The sequence below is a fragment of the Pinus tabuliformis genome, chromosome 5_1, assembly GCF_031772625.1.
Source record: "Pinus tabuliformis cultivar Carrire ecotype Pingquan chromosome 5_1, CPIR1, whole genome shotgun sequence".
Taxonomy (NCBI): domain Eukaryota; kingdom Viridiplantae; phylum Streptophyta; class Pinopsida; order Pinales; family Pinaceae; genus Pinus; species Pinus tabuliformis.
Window position 1 is genome coordinate 122,378,496 of NC_142305.1, and position 25,661 is coordinate 122,404,156.

Sequence of the window (25,661 nt, forward strand, 5' to 3'; positions counted from 1 at the left end):
GAACTGATTTGCAGTGTTGTGGTTTGCTGACCTTGTTCCTCTAAGGGTAAGAACAACTTGTTTAGGGACTTTGGATCCCTTAGATTATTGACATTTCATGCTCTATGTTGTAAGGCACAAAAATGTCTATAACAGTTGCCCCCTAAAGTATGAGGTCGTTTATCGGGTGAAATGCTTTATTAGGAGGATCCGAAGTTCATTCAATCGCCGGGAGGTGGCCTGTAACAAAATACAATACAATACATTATCTTTTCATATTTTCTTTTCATGATCTAGCTGATGCGGGCATTTCCCATGATCAGCTTTATAAATACATTTGCCGTACATAAACAGACGATCGTCTGATAAGAGACAGATGATTCTCTGCTTTTAATTATCATCCTTTTAGTAGGATGCTCATCTGCTGCACATGTCTATGTTTTTATCTCCTGAATATATATCGCAGCCCGGATGGATGAAACTAGATCCGGGGTCTTCAAACTTGTCCGATCTTCACTCTAGTACAAGTCGATCCATGTGAGAATTTCTTGAAGTCGAACATGGAAAGACATCGCTTGATTACCAGTCAATAATGTAAACTGTTAACAAGCGCGATAGGAATCACCGATAGTGATGATGACCCTCAAGGTACTGCAGCACAATTCACGTGGCGTGAATATAGGATCTGACGTCGAACACCACGCAAAGTCTCCCGGTCGAAGGTCATTAATGTATACCTATCGCCGGAAGTGAGAAACTTGCCATTGAGGCATGCAAGCTTCAAAGTACTGAGGGGGTGTTCCTAGATCAACTTCTTGGATAATGAGCTGATGTCGACAAGAAGTGATCCGTCAAAGGAGGGCCTTAATGAATCCCACATCAGTGACACGGAACGGAGCTAGTGATGATGGTGAAAACGATCTGTGAAATATGATTCAGGGTGGCGGTCATGGTAGGATGAAAGATGATGTATGGTAGTGGATGGGACCCGGTTGACACTTTCTGAATGACATCTCTTGAACATATAACGACACTGATGTGATGGATCGGTAGCATTACCCCATGTATGGATGGTATGGCGAGACCATGGTGAAGGGACCGGTGAATGATAATAACCCAACCCGATATTTACGGAGGCAAAAAGTGTCATGTTCAAGAGCAACTTGCTACCATTAAGCTTTGAGGTTCTTCCCAATTTTTCCCCAGTCATTTCTGACCAGTACCTCTTTATTTTTGTCAAGCTTGAGGAGGATAACATATGCTTGATCTATAACCTGCCCTTCGGGTAAGCCCATCGCTATGTTTTAACGAGCCTAGCGATAGGGAAACTCGTTCTCGTCAAAAGACAAGTTTGTCGCTATCTAATATTTTTAACGAGCCCAGCGACAAAGACAACTCGGTCCTTTTCATTTTTAGAGAGTCTGAAAAGGGTACATAAAGTGGACTCCAGGGGTCCTTTTTCGTCATCTAATCCCTTAAGTCCGAAAAAGTATAAAACAATACAGAAGGGATAAATGTTCGATATCTTTATCGAGCCGAACCAGACAAGCGCTCGATCTTTTTGTGCAATAATCCCTCAGGTCCAAAAAGATTAAAATCTAGAGGAGGGATAGCTCTTCTGGTCCTTTTAACGAGCTGGAAGGCCAAAACTCGGCAAACTTTTCATTTTTTACGAGTCAGTGAAAAGAGCTCAAAGAAGACTCGTATTTTGAGGAACGAGTGATAAACAGGGATAGCAGCAGATTCCAGGTATAGGTTGGAATTTTCCAATCACGGCAGTATTACAAGGATGGCTAGGTGAAATCACTCTTCGCAGCTGTTCCTCAAAATAGGTAAACAATCAAGTGGATGTGAATGATCGGCCAAATGAAAAGTGGAGGTGACGGTACACAAACACGACCAAGGTTTTTATGGCTGATGAATTTATGGTCTCAAATGGTTATTTACCGGTTCATTTTTTCTGAATGAGCTTGAACACTGGGGGGAAGCTTGCTCACAAGCTTATGTTTATTTTTTAACGAGCATGAATTTCCGCATTAAAACTGCTCGGATCTTGCGTTTATTTTTTAACGAGCATGAACTTTGCCAAAACTGCTCGTTTTTACCAGTCATAAAGTAGTAAGGTCTCATGGAAGATTCCTATTTTTTAAGGAGCTTCATCTCCCTACGCTTTGCTCCATATCCTCTCTTTGTGCAAGCTGGGTATCGGCTAATCCTACGAGTTTAACGGGTTAGACCTACAGGTTTAAAGGGAGGACCTAAAAAACTAAAAACAAAATAGCCGCCCGTGCTTGCATTCCAAGAGGTTTGCATGCCCCCAGGTGTAAGTCTAATTTCAAGATTGCCCCTACTTTTCCGTTAAAAACCTTTGTTTTCAACAGGTGGGGCTTACCTCTTTCAGGTTACCCAAAGATTGTTCTGTTAATTCTTTTAAACAGAAACTTTCTTCGGCGATGTCTATCATTAGGTTATCCAAAGATGGTTACAATTTGTTGCAGCAATAGAATTTCTTTCTTTGGAGGCTGCCCCTACTTATCCTTTAAAACATTTGTTTTAATGGGTGAGGCTTACCTTTTATCCAAAGAAGGTTACTACTTGCTGCCGCAAACGGATCCCCTTCTTTGGCACAGCCTACCTATTTAGACAAAGGTGAATGACGACGCTCCGCCACGCACTTAACTTTAACAAGAGAATCTTATTCTAGAACAACCCCACTCCCAATTACCCCTTCTGAGAGCCCATCTCTCTCTTCGTCTTCTTGTCCTTCTTCTCCATGAAGATGGCTCAGAGGAAGATTCTCAAAGATGAAGGGGGGGATGGGGTACGGACTAGTCATATTCTCCCGTGGAAATTCTACTTTACACCCAAGGTTTTTTCTGCCTCCAGAGTAGACCAGGATGCATGCCCCCTGGGCTCCTGCGTTCCTTTCCTGAATCACTCGCATTCATCAGGAAGAAGAACCGGGGGAAAAGACCTTTCTTGATCGAAAAGACCATTGAGGATAGGTATGTGACTACTTGCGATGCGTGATCCCATAAGTGAAAGTTGGTCTACGAGCTTGACCATCCTTCCTTCGTATGGAAAACACATTATTCGAAAGAGTGAGGAGACTATTTCTTCCATGCAATATATGTAGTCTCGTCCAAGGAGTAGGTTATAATCCAAGGGTCCTTGGACGACCATCAAATTCATCTTGACAGCCTTCCCTTTCAGTGTAATAGGCACATTAGGTAGAATCCCTAATGGTCGACTCGTTCCTTTGTCAAAACCCGAGAGATGCCTTGTCTCGGGCAAAAGCGCCGGGCAACCCAGTGCTTTCCAAGAAATAGAGGACAGGATACTCACAGATGCCCCTTCATCAATGATAGTTCCAGCCATCACCATTTTGTATATTTAGACTATAATTCTAAATGGTATGCTGGCTGGTAACCGGGGTCTGCCTAGTTGGTTCCAATCAAAGGACACAACTAGGTTGCTTGGTGGTGGGACCGAATATACGGCCGGATATGATCCTGACGATGCTCCTTCCTGCGATAAAGGAGTGGGCGCTTTGCCCAGATGCTCATCAGAATCGGAGTTGACGAAAATAATATGGACGGTGTCATCCTTATTCTCTTCGGCGGGGGTGTCAACTGAAGATGAATCCTCAGTGACTGTGGTGCTTGAAGATGAAACTTCTGAAGGGAGAACCGGGTCAACTGCCGTTTCGACCTTTGGACTTTCGTCCGGTCCGGATTCAGTAGGTTCACTTTCAGTGACTGACACTTCAGCTGGCCCTCTGAGCAAGACAGCTGTATTTTCGACCAACGAAGGACCTGGCGCGAGTTTTTGATATCCAGGAGGAAGTAGTACCGGTGCCACCGGTTGATCTTCCAAAACTCTCTTTACCTCGTCTAAAAAGGGACAACGGCGAAGGGTGTGATCGCCTTCACACAGTTCGCAGGGGAATCTCATCCCTCTTCGTCGTCTGCGACCTTCACTTTCGTTGGTCGACGGTAAGCATTCAACCTGGTTGTCAGAGGTTGACGCTTCCGAATCGTGCAAACGAGGGGACCAGTCCCTTAGTATCCGGGGAATACTGGGACAATCACTGTGGAAGTGGTCTCCTCTACATATGACACCTGGCGATTTGGGCCCGGTCCGTGCTGTGTGTGGGTTTTCGTTAGATGCCTTTTGCTTGCCCCCAGGCGCCTTTGGCTCCTTTTACTTCTTTTCTTTCTTCTTCTTTTCCTTCTTATTTTCTATGGGAGCTCCGCTTTTGGCGGCTTGACCTTTCGAAGAAGAAGGATCGGAGGAAGGCTCATAAGAAGTGGAAGGCTGGAGGGTAGCTCTAGACTGGTCTAACTGTTGACTCGACTGTTCAGGAACCGTGGTGGTCTGAACTACAGCGGTTGAGAATAGCCAAACTGGCAGGCCAATTGTCAGTCCTGGAAGCGACAATGTGGCCATGTGGGGCGCACCAACTTCTCCCCAAGAGGAGAAAGGGCTAGGGGTCCCATGCTGTGGAATCCCTTGATTGGTGTGTTCCATGTTCTCAACCTTAAGATCAACGTAGGAATTAGGGGTGATTATGTTCCGTTTAAGATGAATTTTATATGACGACGCTTTTAGACACAACTTGCTTTTTCACTTTTTAAGAGTCGAGAAAAAGCTAAAGATGACTCTAGTCTCCTTCGATGTATTAACGAGCCCGAAGTGACAAATGCTCGGATGGACTTTTTCAGTTATAGAGTTTGAAAAAGGCCAAAAGAAACTACTCTGGAGTTCTAGGCAAGGGTGTGCCAAACCTTTCGCGAAACCACAGAATACGTTTTACGGTACGAGTGGTCGATCTTCGTGAATGCTATGTTCACTGCATCATGATCAGTAGGGCGGACGACATGGATTCCTATGGATAAAGGCTTGGTTCCTATAGGGGTCCCCCAATATACGCGACGGTACGCGGGGGCACAAGTCCGTATTAGTGCTATCGTCCCTCAGAAGGAATCACCCACCTTCGTAGAGATCAACAGTCACTATGTTTAACGACGCCGGTTCATGTCTCTACCTAGACCTCTACTGTGTTTCGTTATCTTTCAAAGCGCTGTTAGATAAATTCAGTTCTTTTTAGGTTGATCTTGCTTAGCAGTTTGCCTTTATGGATCACCACGTGATGTATGATACAACTCCTAAATGCAGTCTAAGAATGATAAGCAAGCTTTTTCAATTCTTTTAACTTATGAAAACCTTAACTACTGAAGGAAAAGAAAGACATCATCTTTTCAAACAGATCATAGAGCACTCACTGATGCACTTTTCCTAAATCGACATGCAAACTGTCAAAATGCACATGCACAATGCAAGTATTTCTTTTCTTCTTCCTTAATGTTGATGAATTACAAAAAGAAAGCTGTTGTATAATTTCGAATTCAATTTCAAGCGAAAGAAAACAAGTTTTTGTCCAACAATCAAAAGAACACCTTAAGATTCACTCGTTTCAACACAAGAAATACTGAAATTCGAACCATATAATGAAAGCAAATGCTCAAGCAGCTATGAACAGCAATAAACTAACTCTTAGAATCACAACGACACTTTCTCACAGGTCTAGATTCAAGAGGTCATAGCAAGACTAGTTCACTTTCGCTATGGGAAACTGTGAATGACAACAAGAAATACAATAAGAACAATCACGGTTTCTTCATACAACTGAGGCAGAATGAAGGCAAAGAGAAGTGGTTTCAGCTGGGTATACAGGTTGACAACAGGCTGCAAAAACAATACTGAAAACTGGGCAACAGACAGTGGAGAATCCAAGTTGCACAAGGCAAAACTGGATCAGCGCAGGTGCTGCACTGTGAATCTGAGATGCAGCGCAGGTAGCCCCTTCGGGACCTGCATTGCAGTGCAGGTAGCCTTTGTGGCAGCTGCACTGATGAGACAAGTCACGTCTCTCTCAGATTCCGGGTCAGAGTTTGCTAAAAAATGAGCGGTTTTTGGCCAAATCAGAGACTGTCAGTCAAGTATACACTAGAGGATGATTAAAGGAAGATGAACACTATCACAAAGAGCTAAAAAGAGTCCTTGTGGATCTGCTCTTCAAATCATAAACAGGCCCAGCACTGGGCTAGAGTAGCTGCCCTCTACTTTGCATTCGAAGGACTCGCATGCAGTTCGATTCGGTACTCTTTTGTTTAAGAAATGAATAGCAAGAAACACAACCTACCAACAAGACACGCTCCCCAGCGAAGTCGCCAGTCTGTTGTGGGGGAAAGTATCCAACTCGGAATGACCCTAACCCACTCTAAGGGTGACAGTTCCTTAGCAACAGCTGAAAGCAAAGCTATCTAAAGTTTCTTCTTTATGACATGCAAGAGATAAAAGGAAGAGATCCACTTATCGATGTCTTGCGCAAATGGTCGATCCAATCTCCTTTGATTGCCGCTTGCTCCCAGCTCCAAGTCTTTTCACGGGCCCAGCTACACGAGATCCTGCAAACAAGACAAAGAAAGGAAACTACAAGGGGCATGCATTCATAACTGATTCAAGGATTAGCATAAATCAAATACGCAAGTAAGACAATACATCATTGAAACACATGCCAATAGAAGAACCTCAAATGCTTTATTAATATATGGAAGTAAGGTTCAGGCGGTGATACAACCATGAGAGGTCCAATCCAGCATCACCTCCCCGACGGAGAAAAATCTCTTCTTCACCTCCCTCAAGCAATCACCCAATGCTCACAACTGTAAACCAACAGCAATTCTTTGCACTAAATTCCGCCTCTAGATCCCATGGGATGAGATCCTTATATAGAGTTTTGGAGTGAAGATAAGTCAGCTTGATGTGTGACTTGTTGTCCTCTTCAACTCCAGTTGTTCTTCAGTTCTTCACTCGGAGTTTCTGTCTTCCACTTGGAGTCTTAGAAGCTCTTAACTCATCATTAGGCGAATCTTATCATCAAGTGTCTTTTTAGAAGCTTCCTGGGCACTGGCACTTTGAGAAAAAGATTCCTCCACATGTCCAAGTACGCCCAACGCAGGTAGCCTTTGTTCTACTTGCTATGCAACGCAGGTAGCCTTTGTTGTACCTGCTATGCAGCGCAGATGCCCAGTGGAGCAGCTGCAATGACCCAAAACTGACCTGTTTTTGAGTGTTTTTCAGTGGAGAACTGATTTGCAGTGCTGTGGTTTGCTGACCTTGTTCCTCTAAGGGTAAGAACAACTTGTTTAGGGACTTTGGATCCCTTAGATTATTGACATTTCATGCTCTATGCTGTAAGGCACAAAAATGTCTATAACAATCTCCTCTGTCGAGCATCTTGCCCTTTTGATTCACCGGACTTCCTTCTGCCATAAAGTGCTCACTACTTTGAGATTGCTCAGACACCACTCACACCAGAGGATGAAGCTGGCTTTCTTCTTCATAAAGGATAATAGTGATATGAGAGGTGATCATTGGCCTACTCAGATTGCTCTGAAATATGAAGTGAGTGGTCTGGAACGCACTATTTGGGGTCGGCCAGCAAGAAGGGCTATGAGGAGGAGAAATCACCGGAGAGGAGGGGATAGTAACAGGAGGCAGGGCAGGATCCATAGAACTGCTAACCTTCAAACGCCTTCGGCTACCTTGGCGTCCCCCGGAGCGACACCTCATACTCTGACGCACCATGTTGAGGTGGTGAGGGGAGTGCACAATGAGACCAGGGGCAATGGCTGGAGGGCTATAGAACAAAACAAGGGACCTCTTCGTTTGCTCAAGACGGTCCTGAGAGTGTATCCCAATTCGAAACTTAGGGGCAATTAAAAGCTTGCCACCAATTGCATAGACTAGCCTACCATCACGACCCTCAGCATAACAAGACCACAGACCCGCTGTAGGCCGGAACCTGGAGCATGGAGGTTGAGAAAAATTTGTGGAGAGGATAAAACAGAGCGCCATGAATATAACAGCTGAAGCATCACCTTGGATGAAGCGAGCCATTAATGCAGAAATTCCTCCAAATCTACCTCTCTTAACGCTATCCAATTTGCGTCGGGTGAAATCCTGGGAAGCCACGCAGAGGTGTAGCTGGCAGTACCCAGCCTGTCCATCAGTGAATAAACTCATTGTCTTTCATTAATTTCACCCGTATCCGGGTGTTCTCCTTCCTTCTGTTGTATTTCCTTCTTCACTAGGTTGTTGTAATCCGTGAATTGAGATTCAGATGCTAGGCTTGAAATTGATCCAACATGAAGATCCATCCTACAATCAACCCCCATATTAGCAAATAAGTCCGCAATTTTATTCCCTTCCCTTCGAATATTATTTAAAGTGATCGCTCTATTAGAGGAGAGCCAGCATTCAATAAGTTCAAGCCTTTTTTCCATTCTCCAGTTTTTGCTCACTTTGCCAGAGGAGGATCCTTGCAGGATTTTTGTGACCATATTTATGATGATCTGGGAATCACCCTCGATTATGAGCGGGAAGAAACCTTTATCTTGCGCAAGAATTAGTCCCTGCCAGAGACCTTCCAGTTCTGCTGAGTTATTGGTATCCCATCCCTTTGAACCTAAGAAGGTTAAAAGAGGAGCCCCCTTGTGATCTCTGAAAATCCCTCCAAAGCCTGAATTTCCTGGGTTGCCTTTCGAGGTGCCATAAAAATTTAGCTGGTACATATGCATAGGGGGAGGTAATCATTTCTCAAGTAAATGGTTCCTTAGAGGTTTTGTTCCTTTGATAATCTGTTCTTGCTTGCATTAGAAGTTCCAATTGGCCCACATGGATTGTTCTTGGGGGTTAGTTGGGAGATCCTCCTGATACCAGGTTTTGAGAGATATGGTTTCCTCAATATTTTGGCAGATTATTTTCCAGATATCTTCCAGCCGCATAGAGTGATCCTTAAATATTCTGCTGTTTCTCTCCTTCCATATGGCCCACATGAGAAAGCCCGGAATGAGCTTCCAAAGGAAATTTAAAATCTTGCTTTGATAAGGGTTATGATCCCAGTTGTGCACAGTGGCAATGGTGTCTCCAAGAGTTCTTCCTTCCTTTTGGCAGTGGAAACTGACCTTTTCCTGGAGCTTGCATGCAGTCTGACAGGACAGCATTAGATGCTTGATGGTTTCCTCCTCTTGTCTGCAATTAGGGCATATTGAGGGCCGATGAAAGTTCCTCTTTCTGAGATTATCCAACGTGAGAATCTTGTTATGACATAGGAGCCAGAGAAAGGTGGAGATTTTCGGCCATATGGAAGGGTCCCAGATTATGCTCCAGAGAGGATCTTTCATTGTATGTGCCTTGATAATGATATTATAGGCCTCTCTCGTAGAATAGGTACCTTTTTCTTCATATCCCCACCGAAGAATGTTCTTTTCATTAGAATGCTAAATTCTTCTTTTTGTTAATTCTGTGTCTAGAATTTGTTGGACTTGTGTTGAGCCCTGTCTTAAAATCTGATCCGCCTTGAGCCATTCTCGGTACTCTTGGGTTGGTGAATTTCTCCAGAAGTTTTTCACCTTATCATAAGATTGCATCTCCTGCTCCAGGGGTTGAGTAAGAGGGATTTGGTCCTTTAATTTGGGCATCTGCTGCCATGAATCTTCCCAAAATCTTTCAGTGTTGCCATTCTTCACTTCCCAAAAGCTGTGCTGCTGAATGAGATTCCTGTGCTGCTTGGCCGAGTTCCATATAAGGGAACCCATGCTAACCTCTAATATTCTTATTAGTTCCTCCGCTGGGTAATTCCTTGCATACTTAGCCATCCACAGAGAGGCCCAAGGGGTGAGAGGCTCCGTAAGCCATTTCCACCAGATTCTAGCTCCCATGATCTCATTGCTTTGAGAGGGATCCCTTAAACCAATACCACCCCCTTTCTTTGGTAGACAAGCAGTGTCCCATTTGACCAGAGCCCACTTTCACTTGTGACCATTACTGCCCCAGAGAAAAGATCTTTGGAAAAGCTTGATTTCTTTGAGAACACATTTGGGTGCTACAAGGATGGAGAAGAGGTATAGTGGCATAGCTTGAGGTACTGCTTTTATGAGGACAAGTCGACTCGCCATATTTAGAGATCTGTGAGTCCAAGAGGATAGCCGCGCCTCTAGATTCTCTAAGAGGATTTTCCAAGAGGAGTGCTTTAGGGCTGAGGCAGTCAGAGGAGCACCTAAATATTTGGATGGGAGGGTAGCAATGGAGAATCCTAGAATACGGGCTATAGCTGCCTGAGTTAAAGGAGTATGGAAAAAGAAGATCTGAGATTTGGATTTATTGATAGAGGCACCTAAGTCTTCCGAAAAGTCCAACAGAAGGGATTTCAGCAGTCAGGCTTCCTGGACAGAGGGATGCCCAAAAAGCATGTTGTCATCAACGAATTTCTAGTGTGTGAAGGCTAGAGAGTTATGAAGGATAGGCCTTTGAGACAGAGGGATTGCTGAGCTGATTTAATACTTCGGCTTAATCCTTCTGCCATGATAACGAACAAGAAAGGGGATAGAGGGTCTCCCTGCCTAATTCCCCAGGAAGGATGAAAAGGAGATGAGGGTATACCATTGACCAGAATAGAAAAGAAAGAGGAAGAGATGAGGCTCATTACCCATCTGACCCACGGAGTAGCAAATCCAAAAGCAATTAGAACTTTTTTAATATACATCCAGCTTAGGCTATCAAAGGCCTTTAAGAGATCTAGTTTGAGGAGCATACCTGGCTTCTTGGAAATCTTCAGGGAATGAATTATTTCATGAGTTAAGATGATACCATCGGTGATCTGCCTACCTTCGACATATCCATATTGCTCAGGCGAGATGATGAGAGGAAGTAGCAGTTTGAGCCTGGAGGCAATGATTTTGGAGACAATCTTATAGATTATGTTACATAGTGCGATAGGCCTGTACTTGTCAGGTGTGCTTGGCATGTCCACCTTGGGAACCAGGGCTATGAACGTTGCATTCACCCCCAGAAAAAATTTAGTGTTTTTCTCTCCATCTTTAAGCCATCTGACTCTTGATTTTTGCCTCCATAACGTTTCTTCCTGCTTAGCCCTTTCTGTGAGTTGTGCTTCAATAATTTTTTCCTGTTTTGACAGGTCCTCTGAGCGGCCTTCAGTAATAATCCTCTGCTGCAATTGCTTCATTTCCAGCTCGAGGGCTTCCTGAGCCTGGAAGATATTACCAAAAGAAGTGTGATTCCAGCGTTTGATCTTGCTTTTGAGGTGCTTAAGCTTTTGCTGGAATTGGAACATTTTTGAACCTGGAGGAGGGGAAAAATTGTTCCATTCTGAATTGATTAAGCCTTGGAAATTCAGATGAGACATCCAAAAAGCCTCAAAGCGGAACAGTCTGCGGATTAGATTGCCAGGAAGCGACCAATGGAGGGAGATGGGCCAGTGATCAAATCCTGAAAGAGGCAAAATGGAGGCTGAGAAGTCTCCACCAAGATGAATAGCATTGTCTGAGAGCAAGAACCTGTCCAGACGAGAAGCAATCTGCTGCTTACCTGCTCTCCTATTGTTCCAAGTAAATACACCATTATTGAAGGGTAGGTCGATGAGCCAGTTGTTCTGAAAGAATTCCTTTAGGGGTATCCCTTCCTGACTTCCTCTGCATCTTCCTCCCCTTTTTCTTCCAGCCTAGTAATCATGTTAAAGTCTCCTCCATAAATCCATAAAGGGTGCGACCTGTCATGGTTGATTGCAGAGAGAGTGTTAAGGATTCCGGCTTTAAGCGATGCCTCCTGTGGAAAATATACATTGGTTGAGAGCCCATGTATATTTGTCCCGATGATGTGAAAGGTTGCTTGTAGGAAATTCCTACTTGCGTGGATATTGTCTAGCTTGATTGCTCGGGAGTCCTAGACAATTTCTAGACCTCCAAAAGCCCCATCAGCACCCACTGCAGCATTGAAGCTTCCTGGCCATACTTTTGCTGCAAATCTATCTAGTGCACTTGAATTGCATTTGGTCTCTTGCAAGAAAAGGATTTGAGGTTTTTCTTGCTTTATCATGTTTTTAAGAATTTGATTTTTCCCTGGGCCATTGAGCCCTCTTATATTCCAAGAGATTAACTTCATTGGGAAGGATTATGATCAGAGTTTTAGTACTTGGTTAGCTTGGAATACCTGCCTGAGTCCACTAACATTTGTCCTATTCTGATTGTTCGCTGGAGATCTATTTTCCTACCTCGCTTTTTGATATCTTTGGTTATAAATCTTCCGTCCCAAGGGCCACCAGTCTGGATACCTAAAGATTTTTGCCTTTGCGCATGAGATAAGACTTCCTCCAGATTCTTAAGTTGTCCATCTGGAATGTTGTCAAAATTGTTTGTAGTACAAGCCTACTCCAGGCCTGGAATGTCCAACTCCCCCATATCTATTGCTTCTGTTTCTTCCTCCATGATCTGTGGATAATTTAACTCCTCACTTGGTTCTTCTTCTAAACTGGCATTAGGTTGTAGGGCATCCACCTCCATAACTTGAGTATTCCATGATGGTACCTTTTGCTTATCTGAGGAGGAGGCTCCCTTGAAACTGTGCATATACGGAAGATGTGCGCATATACGGAAACTGGGCATATACGGAAGATATGCGCATATCTTCCGTATATCCCTAACTTTCTTGTATGTGCATATCTTCCATATATGCACGTCGTTCATGTATCTGCATCGTATACTATGCACATGACTTCCGTATATGCAAATTTTCCATATATGCGCAATTTCTGTATATGGAATTTGCGCATCTGCGATGCAGATACATGAACGATGTGCATATACGGAAGATATGCACATGTCTTCCGTATATCCCTAGATATGCACATGTCTTCCATATATGCACAGTTTCCGTATATGCGCAATTTCTGTGTATGGAATTTGCGCATATGCGATGCAGATGCATGATCGACGTGCATATACAAAAGATATGTACATACAGGAAAGTTAGGGATATACGGAAGACATGCGCATATCTTCCGTATATGCCCAGTTTCCGTATATGCGCACATCTTCCGTATATGCACAGTTTCCGTATATGCGCAATTTTTGTATATGGAATTTGCACATATACGATGAAGATACATAAACGATGTGCATATACGAAAGATGTGCGCATATACAGAAACTATGCATATACAGAGGATGTGCGCATATACGGAAACCGGGCATATACGGAATATATGTGCATATCTTCCGTATTTCCCTAACTTTCTTGTATGTGCATATCTTCCATATATGCATGTCGTTCATGTATCTGCATCGTATACTATGCACATGTCTTCCGTATATGCATAGTTTCCGTATATGCGCAATTTCTGTATATGGAATTTGTGCATCTACGATGCAGATACATGAACGACGTGCATATACGGAAGATATGCACATGTCTTCCGTATATGCATAGGTCTTCTGTATATGCACAGTTTCCGTATATGTGCAATTTCTGTATATGGAATTTGCGCATCTACGATGCAGATACATGAACGACGTGCATATACGGAAGATATGCACATATAGGAAAGTTAGGGATATATGGAAGACATGCGCATATCTTCCGTATATGCCCAGTTTCCGTATATGCGCACATCTTCCGTATATGCACAGTTTCCGTATATGCACAATTTCTGTATATGGAATTTGCGCATATACGATGCAGATACATAAACGAAGATATGTACAAATTCCATATACAGAAATTGCGCATATACGGAAACTGTGCATATACAGAAGATGTGCGCATATATGGAAACTGAGCATATACGGAAGACATGCACATGTCTTCTGTATATTCTCCACTTTCCTGTATGTGCATATCTTCCATATATGCACATCCTTCATGTATTTTCATCGTATACGCGCAAATTCCATATACAGAAATTGTGCATATAAGGAAACTGTACATATACGGAAGATATGCACGTCTTCCGTATATGCACAGTTTCTGTATATGCCCAATTTCTGTATATGGAATTTGCGCATTTGCGATGCAGGTACATGAATGACGTGCTTATATGGAAGATCTGCACATACAGGAAAGTTAGGGATATACGGAAGACATGCGCATATCTTCCGTATATGCCCAGTTTCCGTATATGCGCACATCTTCCGTATATGCACAGTTTCCGTATATGCACAATTTCTGTATATGGAGTTTGTATATATCTTCGTTTATGCTTCTGCATCGTATATGCGCAAATTCAATATACAAAAATTGCGCATATACGGAAAATGTGCATATACGAAAGATGTGTGCATATCTTCCGTATATCCCTAACTTTCCTCTATGTGCATATCTTCTGTATATGCATGTCGTTCATGTATCTGCATCGTAGATGCGCAAATTCCATATACAGAAATTGCGCATATATGGAAACTGGGCATATACGGAAGATATGCGCATATACGGAAACTGGGCATATACGCAAGATATGCGCATGTCTTTCGTATATCTCTAACTTTCCTGTATGTGCATATCTTCTGTATATGCACGTCGTTCATGTATCTACATCGCCAATGTGCAAATTCCATATATAGAAATTGTGCATATACGGAAACTGTGCATATACAGAGGATGTGCGCATATACGGAAATTGGGCATATCTTCCGTATATGCACGTCGTTTATGCTTCTACATCATATATGCGCAAATTCAATATACAAAAACTGTGCATTTATGAAAACTGTGCATATACGGAAGATGTGCGCATATACGGAAACTGGGCATATACGGAAGATATGCGCATGTCTTCCGTATATCCCTAACTTTTCTGTATGTGCATATCTTCCTTATATGCACGTCGTTCATGTATCTGCATCGCAGATGCTTAAATTCCATATACAGAAATTGTGCATATACGGAAACTATGCATATACGGAAGATGTGCGCATATACGGAAATTGGGCATATCTTCCGTATATGCACGTTGTTTATGCTTCTGCATCATATATGCGCAAATTCAATATACAAAAATTGCGCATATACAGAAACTGTGCATATATGGAAGATGTGCGCATATACGCAAAACTGGGCATATACGGAAGATATGCACATGTCTTCCGTATATCCCTAACTTTCCTGTATGTGCATATCTTCCATATATGCACGTTGTTCATGTATCTGCATCGCAGATGCGCAAATTCCATATACAGAAATTGCGCATATACGGAAACTGTGCATATACGGAAGATGTGTGCATATACAGAAATTGGGCATATCTTCTGTATATGCACATCGTTTATGCTTCTACATCATATATGTGCAAATTTAATATACAAAAATTGCGCATATACGGAAATTGTGCATATACCAAAGATGTGCGCATATACGGAAACTTGGCATATACAAAAGATATGCGCATGTCTTCCGTATATCCCTAACTTTCTTGTATGTGCATATCTTCCGTATATGCACGTCGTTCATGTATCTGCATCGCAAATGCACAAATTCCATATACAGAAATTGCGCATATAAGGAAACTGTGCATATACGGAAGATGTGTGCATATACGGAAATTGGGCATAAACGAAAGATATGCACATATCTTCCGTATATCCCTAACTTTCCTGTATGTGCATATCTTCCATATATGCACGTCATTTATGCTTCTGCATCGTATATGCGCAAATTCCATATACAAAAATTGCGCATATACGGAAACTGTGCATATATGGAAACTGGGCATATACGGAAGATATGGGCATGTCTTCCGTATATCCCTAACTTTCCTGTATGTGCATATCTTCCGTATATGCACGTTGTTCATGTATCTGCATCGTATACGCGCAAATTCAAAATACAGAAATTGCGCATATACAGAAACTGTGCATATACGGAAGATATGCGTGCATCTCTTCCGTATATGCACAGTTTCCATTTATGCCCAATTTCTGTATATGGAATTTGCACATTTGCGATGCAGATACATGAACGAAGTGCATATACGGAAGATATGCACATACAAGAAAGTTAGGGATATATGGAAGACATGCGCATATCTTCCGTATATGCCCAGTTTCTGTATATGCGCACATCTTCCGTATATGCATAGTTTCCATATATGCGCAATTTCTGTATATGGAATTTGCGCATATATGATGCAGAAGCATAAATGAAGATGTGTACAAATTCCATATATAGAAATTGCGCATATACTGAAACTGTGCATATACGGAAGATGTGCGCATATACCGAAACTGGGCATATATGGAAGATATGCACATATACGGAAACTAGGCATATACGGAAGATATGCGCATGTCTTTTGTTTGTATTTTGAAGGTCTCACAGTTAAATTTGTGGGCCCGTGGCCCAGACTTGGTACCCAAGCCCTGAGTGGATAGTTGACTCTATGTCCCTCAGGTCTCTTTGGGTAGTTGTATTATATGTAATTTGTTTCTTTGTTTTTAATGAATAGAAGGTACGAATCTTGCTTCAGCAAAAAAAAGAATTTAAGTTAGTCGTCCCCATAATATCATTTCTCACCCTAGCTTACATACTTAATATTAAACAATGAACCAACTTAACATAAGCTGATGCACCCCGCATCTTTGCTTTATTAGAAGCTTAAGTTAGAGGCTTATTTAGCCTAATAACACCCCTCTTTTTTAATTAAGTAGATTATGGAGAGTCCTTTACGAGATCTCAAGGTATGTGGTTATAGATGATAATGAGTCATTGAGAAAGGTAACCTTTAAGTGTAAAAGCATAGGCTGAGGCTTATCGAGTCTAATAAAACCCCTCATTTTTTCGTTTTTTACATAAGTAGATTGGAGAGGTCTTCACCATGAGATGTCATGGTATTGAAAGTTGAGAGTGAATTTTTCAAAAACTAATATTAAGTTTAAGTTATTGTGAAACAATATATAAATTATTGTAGATATTCACCCGAAGTAATTTATTATAGCCTACATTGCCATTTTTGAATTTTTATTATTTAATTTAATTTTTGAATTTTAATTTTGTTTATTATTTTATTATTCAAATATTTGAAAATAATTTAAAAAATAATAAGTAAATGGAAATATTAGTTATATGATTTAATAAAAGATGTAATTTATAAAATATGATATCAGAGAAATCTAATTAAAAAGCAGACTTATATTCTATTATATTTTATTTAATTATGAAACTTTACATACAAAAAAATGAGTATTTATTACAAAGTTTTTTTTGACATTGTATTCTAAATGGTTCTTATGTTATGCTCTTAAATCTAACTCTTAGATGCTCTACTCTACCACGAGACAATACAATGCTAGAAAGATGGAACCCCCTCTTTTTAGTGACTTGGTGTTTAACATAGCTTGATAATGATTTCAGATTAGGGTTTTCACATGTCTCAACACTTCGTTAGTGTTAAATACATATAAATATTGAAACCCATAAAAGAAACAAATGTAAGTGAATATAAAAATCATATAATTTAATACAAGATATAACTCAGGGGATATCATATAAAAGAAAACCTAATTAGAAGGTGAGGCTTATACTCTACTCTTTTTTATTTAATTATGGAAATACAAATACAAAGAAAGGGGTATTGACTATTGAGTTGCCTATGACATTGCTGTCTATATGGTTGTTGCAAATTATCTTTCTCCTTTGTTTTGATCTCAAATCCCACTCCTAGATGTTGTGCTCAACTATGTTTTAATACAATCCTAAAAAGATGGAACCCCTTCTCTTCCTAGTGACATAGTATTTAACATAGCTTGGAAACTATTTAAGGTTTAGGGTTTTCACATTTTTCAAGCCACTATTAGTGTTACGGTTTTGGACCTTTTAGGATATTCTTGAATGTCCACACATGACTAACTCCACATATCTAAGTAATGGCATTGATGCAGCGTCCACTTGGTACCACCGTATGAAAAAGTTAGCTGAACTTGTGGGAGGCATAGCTTCTGCATATGAAATTTGATTGAGGTGATTTTCACATTATTTGAAAGCTAGAATTGGTGTGTAAAACGACATCAAGAGGCAGAGAGCTATGCTCACAAAGCATTCACTCATTTCATATCCCAAAATAACTTTAGAGGGCTTTAAATTCTAAATCTCAAAATTAAGACATATCTTAAAATATGTCACAAAAGATAATTCCTCCAATTTTTCTACCCAAAAAATATCAAAATAAATGACAAATTATCCAATAATTCATTTTAAATCAGTTAAAAAAAATATTTCATTTCAATTTTTATTTGTAGAATTTATTTTAATGTATATTTAGGTGAAAGAAGAATTGGAATGTTTTGTGTAGCATTGTCTTGTTATTCTTAATATGAAAAAGTAAAGTATTTATGTATTCTTAAAATGGAATGTGTGTCACTTTTTTGGTGAGGAGAGGAATGTGTATAAAAAGAAATTACATATATAAAGCAAAATGAAAACTAAAGTGTTACTTTCCCTTTAAGTTAAGCTATGTGATCAATCAAACAAGGAAAATATTTTAGTTTCTTTTGAGTATGATAAAAGGTCCTATGAAGAACTATGTGTCCTTTCCACTTTATAAGTAACTGGGCCTTGCAGAGATATATTTTGTGACGGGTACTGGGGCTACGTCCTGAAAGAACTGGTGACGCTTCTAGCAGCAAAAAAATGACGGGTACTGGGGCTACGTCCCGAAAGAACTGGTGATGCTTCCAGCAGCCAAAAAATGACGAGTACTGGGGCTACGTCCCGAAAGAACTGGTGACGCTTCCAGCAACGAAAAGAATCAACCAAGGTATTGAATGAGGCTTTAGTGCTTCCCACACCTCCACCTATAGGGAAAGATGCCCTAAAATTTGGCCAATAGGATACCTTCGTCTCACGGAGGCAGTCGAGTCTTTAGCTTCTTGGTAATCGGTTATCAGTACCGAGCACTATACAGGTTGGGTATCCCCATATAGGACCGCACGCACTGAGCCTAAGCCGAACCCCCTATGAATCAGGTCTCTATGCTGCCTGGGTTGTCTTTTATGTGGAATGCTTGAAGGATTTGAAGCACCCTAAAAGACAACTTGTATGTTTCAAAATGTAACATGACCATGACGGCTTATTGGATGCCTACCCCCAACAGTCCTAACCTAAACTATAAATTATTTTGTGGCCCATGTGGGGAAATTTAGTTTGTTCAAGTTATGATTGCTTTTACGTGTCTTCCTTCACTTATGGTGTGAAAAATTAAGCTTAAATAAACTAAGTACAAAAGGTTTTTACACTTGATTCCCTTTGTTCAAAGTTTAGAGTAGCTTAGTGTGTGTAGTGAAATGTGTGTGTAAGTAACAGAGTGAACATACAAAGTTTGTAGTCATGTGGATATTCGATGATCCTTTTCAAATTCGTCTACTTACACTAAATTATGTTTGTTCCTTACCTGCAAATAAAATAATGTGTTGTTGATGGACCACTTACTTCCTTCCTATTACACTATGTGAGCCTAAAAAGGGAGATGAAAAACTGAGTGCTTTGAGAAAGATTTCAGATGCAAGCCCAGGATCGTCTAAAAGACGCAAGGGAAGTAGGGGCTACTCCCTTTCTTTAATAACACCAGTTCCTAGTCCCAATGCTAATGAAGTAAAGATGCTTTGGTTAGTAAAAAATATGAGTGAATTATGGGCCACTTACTCCTTTGCTAATTAAGCTATGTGACTTGGTAAAATAGCAAAACAAATTGAAAAAATGTGTGGATTATGGCCACTTACTTTTCCCCTTAATTAAGCTATGTGTGAAATGTAAAATTTTTAAAGTAAAGGCTAAGTAATTGCCCTACTAATACTGATTATTAAAACAATCTGAACTATATGGAAAAAAATTGCAGAGGTGAAGGAAATTCACTAAAGGTTGCCAGTCACCCACGAAAGAAAAATTACAATGATTGTTTTTGTTCTCTGTAAACCGTGGGGTTAGGCTCTGCACAAGCGAGCGAACCATGTGTCAATCTACAAGAAAATGATAAGTGTTAAGCCAAATTATAGATATTAGGAGTGAGAATGATTATAAGCAATATGCATTATCAATGTTCTAAATTTAAACTTATATGATTAAAGAACAACGTATTTTTATAAATGATACTGTACTATAAATAATTTGACTAAAATTTACAATCTCACTAAAACAAATTAGTATTGAAGAACTAAATTTATTTATACATTCAAAAATATAATTTACCCAATAAAAACTTGCATTATAAAAATTTTGAATATAATTTAATAAAAACTTACAATCTTATAAAAAAACAAAAATCATTAAATTTTACCCAAAAAAATAAAATTAATTAATTATTATCTTCACCCACAATTATAACTATGTACATTAACCCTTATAGGCATATCTACTACCTTCCCTCTAATAACATGGTCATTAAACTCATGTTTGAGAACTCATTTTTTAGCACAGTACTCCTTTTCAGCAACTGCACCTATATTATAATTTAGTTGGGTTGGGATGAAAGTTGGGGCGCTTTACCTTTGCTCTCAACTATAACCATGTACATTAACACTTACAACCATATTTGCAACTTTCTTTCAAACACCCTGCACATTAAACTCATTTACCGAGCAAGCATTCCTTTTCAGAAACTGGAAGTAATATTATACTTTAGCTGGGATGGGCAGCTCTTGGAAAATAAAAAAAAGAGGGATTAGATATTATAGTTAATTTATAATTTAGATTAGTTGATGATGAGATATATGGTTAAGATATTGTTTATAATTTTTTTTTTACTAAATTTGTGTTTCACATAACATGACAGCTTTACGACTTATATCAAACAGATATAAACACGCCCCCCAACAGACACATATATATGTATATATATTTTATATATATATCTATATCTATCTATATATATATATATATATATATATATATATATATATATATATATATATATATATATATATATATATATATATATATATATATATATATTTACATATATAAACCAAGTGCTAAAAACAAGTGTGGCATTTACAACTAAAACAGACAAAAGAAAAATGTCTTATGTTTGTTCGAATTCCATTGCTGGGACGTTCGGTATCCTCGTTTTAAAATGTTCCATATAAAAGAAAAGGTATTTATTTAGAAGGATGACAAAATATTTTCCAATACCGTTGTTGCGTTTATGAAGTGGCATCCACAAATCTAGTTTCAGTTTACCAAACAATCAGATGAGCTACGTCAGTATATTCGTTGAAAGAACATAGTTAGCAAAATAGGTGAATTCAGTAATATCCAAGCCTTTCTGTTATCTTCCCTATCTACAGCCCAGTAAGCTTAATCTATCTCAAACTGTGTTCAACAAACAATGCAATATAACTGTTTAATATTTTGATTTAATTTTAATAATCTAATTTATTATATAAATTGAGTTTTTAAAAGTATAAATAAATTTTGCGCATCTAGAAATTTACATTCATAAACTATAGCTATTAAATTCAAATTCAGATTTGATTACTAAAAAATTAGACTATCTAAAACCCAATAACAAAAACAATTGAAAGTGTACATCTTATATATATTCAAATATATAAAAAATAAATAAAATTAACATCGTTTTAAATTAATGAACTATATTAACACAGTTTGAAAAACACAATTTGTCTGACTCCAAAGAAGACACGGTAGAGATGCCTAATTATAATGTTCCTATCATTGCCGGAAAACAAGGCATTTTTTATGAAGTTAAAATAGAACATTCCCTCGAATTTTCATTGAAAATTGAGAATATTTCGATGATACATAATTTGAAAACTATTATTAAAGTGGCAATTTGGTAAACATAAACAAATTGCTATTTATTTGTTGATAAAAAAATAAAACAAAATATTTAAAATAAAACAAAAAATTGCAATTACTACGTTTAAGGACAACTTGATCTACTTCGGATTCCATTTGAAGCTATAACTATAGCTAAAAAAATTGGCAATAGCTTACCAACCAAATTCAATTTGGTAAACATAAACAAATTGCTATTTATTTTTCGATAAAAAAATAAAACAAAATATTTAAAATAAAATAAAAAATAGCAATTACTTCATTTAATGACAACTGGATCTACTTCGGATTCCATTTGAAGCTATAACTACAGCTAAAAAGATTGGCAATAGCTTACCAACCAAATTCAATTTGGCTTAACAAAAGGGAAGCCAAGCATGTATTAGTTTAGTATTTCAAGTGGCTGTGGGTTTAATGGGCAGAGGTATTGAAACTTGAATTTTATGAAGCATATTAAATTTAAAGTTTAGGTAGCCTTAGATAATTGTAGGAAGGCTTCATATTGAAGTTAACAGGTTTTTAATTACGGTTAAAATTTCTCTGTATTTATCTCTAGAATAGAAATTTATTTAACCATAACCAAAACAGTGTCAAATTTTTTTGTAATAGTATATCAGAAATAAATCTCTTTGATTGAATTCCATAACATTATCATGATTTTTCATTATTTCTCAATCCTTGTAATTCCTATTATCTAACTTGATAATAGCTATCATGAAAATGCAGGAAATGCAATTTTTTTTTACAATGTTTTCCATATAAAACTTATAGTTTTTTTTTTTATAATTTTATTAATATAATTTATTTTTTTCTTACAATCTTTTTATATAATGAATTATATAAATATCATTAAACTCATCATAGAATTTAGGTAAAGAATTAAAAAATTAAAAAAGAACAACTCGTAAAATTTAATAATTTTAATAATTACCTTTTTAATTTTGGACAATATTTTACAATATTTAACGAAGTAGGAATTGAACACTATGAATCCTTAGTATCCTATCCATGTTGGAGAGGGAAAAAAAAATTGTTCAAATTTCTAGCACTGTTCTATTGATTGCTCCTACTGATGGGGATGGACAAAAATGAGTCTAATCCTATATCCAATATAATTCTAAGTATATTATTCAAAACTGTCAATGTAAAAAGTGTATGTATGAATTTGGGGTAATACATTGAAAAACTGAAAGCACTGTTCTTTGTCTTGTAAACTTCACTTGATTTGCCTGTAGATCTTCCATTGTACCATCCACCATAGTTGTAGACTTTTAGTGCCAATAGTAACCCAAAAATGTCTTTGCACCATCCACACTAGGGAAATAAGGTGGTTCAAAATATATCTGACGCAGGGCATCACAAGCACCTAGATATGATGGACCCTTCATTTCAATGCTACCCATGGTTGTTACTACCAGCTGCTGATATGAGAAGAAAAACCTTTTCACCGCGGCTTCTATTGCCTGGAAGGCCAACAGAACATGTATTGTTGCAACATGGTAAGCACCTGAAGTGTTATGTGAGCGAAGTCCATGTGAATGAAACAAATGCATAAGTGCCTCCTGGAGCCTTGGTCCACCCTTTAGATCAGCCTCAACACCCATGACTTTGGGCACCAGATGCCTTAGTTCCTTGCATGCATTTGTAAGGTCTCTAAGGGGGGCAGACCGAAGGCAATATGCGCCTGCAAGCGTACTAGTGTTGCTAATTTCCAACTGGTGTTTAAGGCAGAGGAAATCATCTGGGTCCATCACTAGAAGCAAATTCACAATTTTTGTCAGCATGTTCCACATCCTTTCAACCATCCAATAGTCTGTGGATGCTCCTACGAAATCCCCAGAGTCTATTCTTTCATATACTCTTTGCAACAATTCTTGGCCTACAAATACCCAGGCCTCAAAGATCTGAAGGACATTGCAAAGTTTGGCATCTTCTGGATTATGGAACTGTTTATGTTGTTTTAAAGACTGCAAATATCTTGGCTTGCAGATTCTATCATATTCAAGAAGAGGCTTACCTAACATATTTGGTTCCCCCAGACCTAAAGTGAAGGGAGTCCTCTGCATATGGCCTTCAATGGCAAGCCATATTCTAGAAACCATAGCTTCAGCGCTTTTCCATGTACCCAAATGAGGAAGTAAGCTCTCTTCACTTGTTCTGCTAACCACAAGTAAAGCACCAGGTCTCTGCCATACCTCATGGAAAACTTTCCTAGTAAGAACACCACTACTTACTAACAACTGAAGAGTGGGAACCTGCTTGTCATTTTCACAAATCAATGAAATCAACTCAATCTGGGAACTAATTAAGGATTCAAGCCTTCTCTTCCATTCCTCTTTGTCAATGTAAGTCCTTGTGTCACAGAGGACAGACGAAACAAACCGAAAAGTAATCTCCAATGACTGTAAGGCAGCCTTTACCAACCCCTCTCTAGACCAACCAGGCCATTCCTTGAATTTCCACATGGCACTGAGCTCGGGGAGATGCACATGATGCTCGTAACCTGCACACTCCATGGGGGAGGGCTCTATGGACTCTTCAACAAAGAAAAAATAGGATGCCATTTATTTACAGGACATATTTTTTCCCTGCAAACATAACCAGGAGAGTAAAGACACTAATGCTCTCCATATACCATAATCTAAAAAGAACAACATAATAATAGAATAAACACTAAAATCCATTTTAAACACTAAAATTTTGAAAACTGGAATAGAATTAAATGCTCTTAAATCCTTGATATATTTGAAAAGTTATATATAATATGTTACTGGACAGAAAACATATCTATTTGTTGCAACTCAACTTTTTCTGTAGATGATAAAAACTTAACACATAAATTCTCTTGCGGTTGCCGAGCCTCGCTTATAAGCCATATGACTTCTCCCTCGCCCAATTTAGTGACACTCTTAAAATTTTCGCATCCTTGGGCTCTCCAAGTAGAATTCTATCGGGGATGTCCAGTTAAGAAAACTATGGCCAACAATTTAATTAGGAACAACCTCAACCTAGCATGGCGGTGTTAATGCCATTATGGCTACACAGAGATCGGGAAATAATCCCAACACCAGAAAAGAATCAATAGAAGGGTATAATTAGTTCATATCGGAACTGAGTTAATCTAATGAAAACAATGCAAAACATGGCCTATATCGATGTGAGAGACAAACTAACTACTGTGATATATGTAAGCCGTGGAATTTTCTCTAATCTAGCAGAAGGACATGGTGCATCGACCTTCAAATCAATAAAAATAGAGGTGATAACGACGAGACTAGACCTAGAATCAAATGCAGTTTCATTAATGCATTAATTAGACTTAAGAAACTGGAAGCAAGAGAAGAGGCACCCAACATTGGACAAATTAAAAAAAATTGTGTGTAAAAATGATTGGATTCAATACCCACATCGTAATCTAACTACCTCAATAACCCTATGCATGGTCCAATAGGATGTGTTTATGCTCAACCATAGTTATGGCATTAGATTCAAAACACAAAAATCAATTTCCAAAGGGAATCACCATAAGATCGCTATTTCTTTTTCCAATCAGTTAAGTCGCCTCTCTGTTTTTCATAGTAACTAAACTGTCAATTGAAGGCTATCCTTATCAGGCACATGCATTCCATTGTTAATGGTTATCCGCTAGCTCCATGTACAAATTTATAAGGTGAGAATGGTGAGTGAAGAAGGCAGGATATAATTGACCTTATCTGCGGCTTTGGAAACATACGCGAGAGCTCGATCTCATCCACTGACCTGAAGAGGTTTGAATTTTTTTAATCACAAAATTGACTTTTTGGCTTACAGATATAGAAACATTATCCACAGACATACTAGTAAAATTGATTTGTGTTTGTATTCTGGACTAATTATTATCTGCTTTTTAAGGGTTGGCGATAAGCTCAGAATAGTAATAGCCATCCAGAAGGTTCATTTCCCTTACACGGCGGGTTTCTTGGTTGTTAAGCCAGGTGAAC

General features: G+C 39.0%; 1 pseudogene; it reads right to left on the reverse strand.

Annotated features, from left to right (window-relative positions):
- Positions 1-22,952: 22,952 nt before the first annotated feature.
- Positions 22,953-24,197, reverse strand: LOC149163713 (nematode resistance protein-like HSPRO2 pseudogene; annotated as a pseudogene).
- Positions 24,198-25,661: the final 1,464 nt, after the last annotated feature.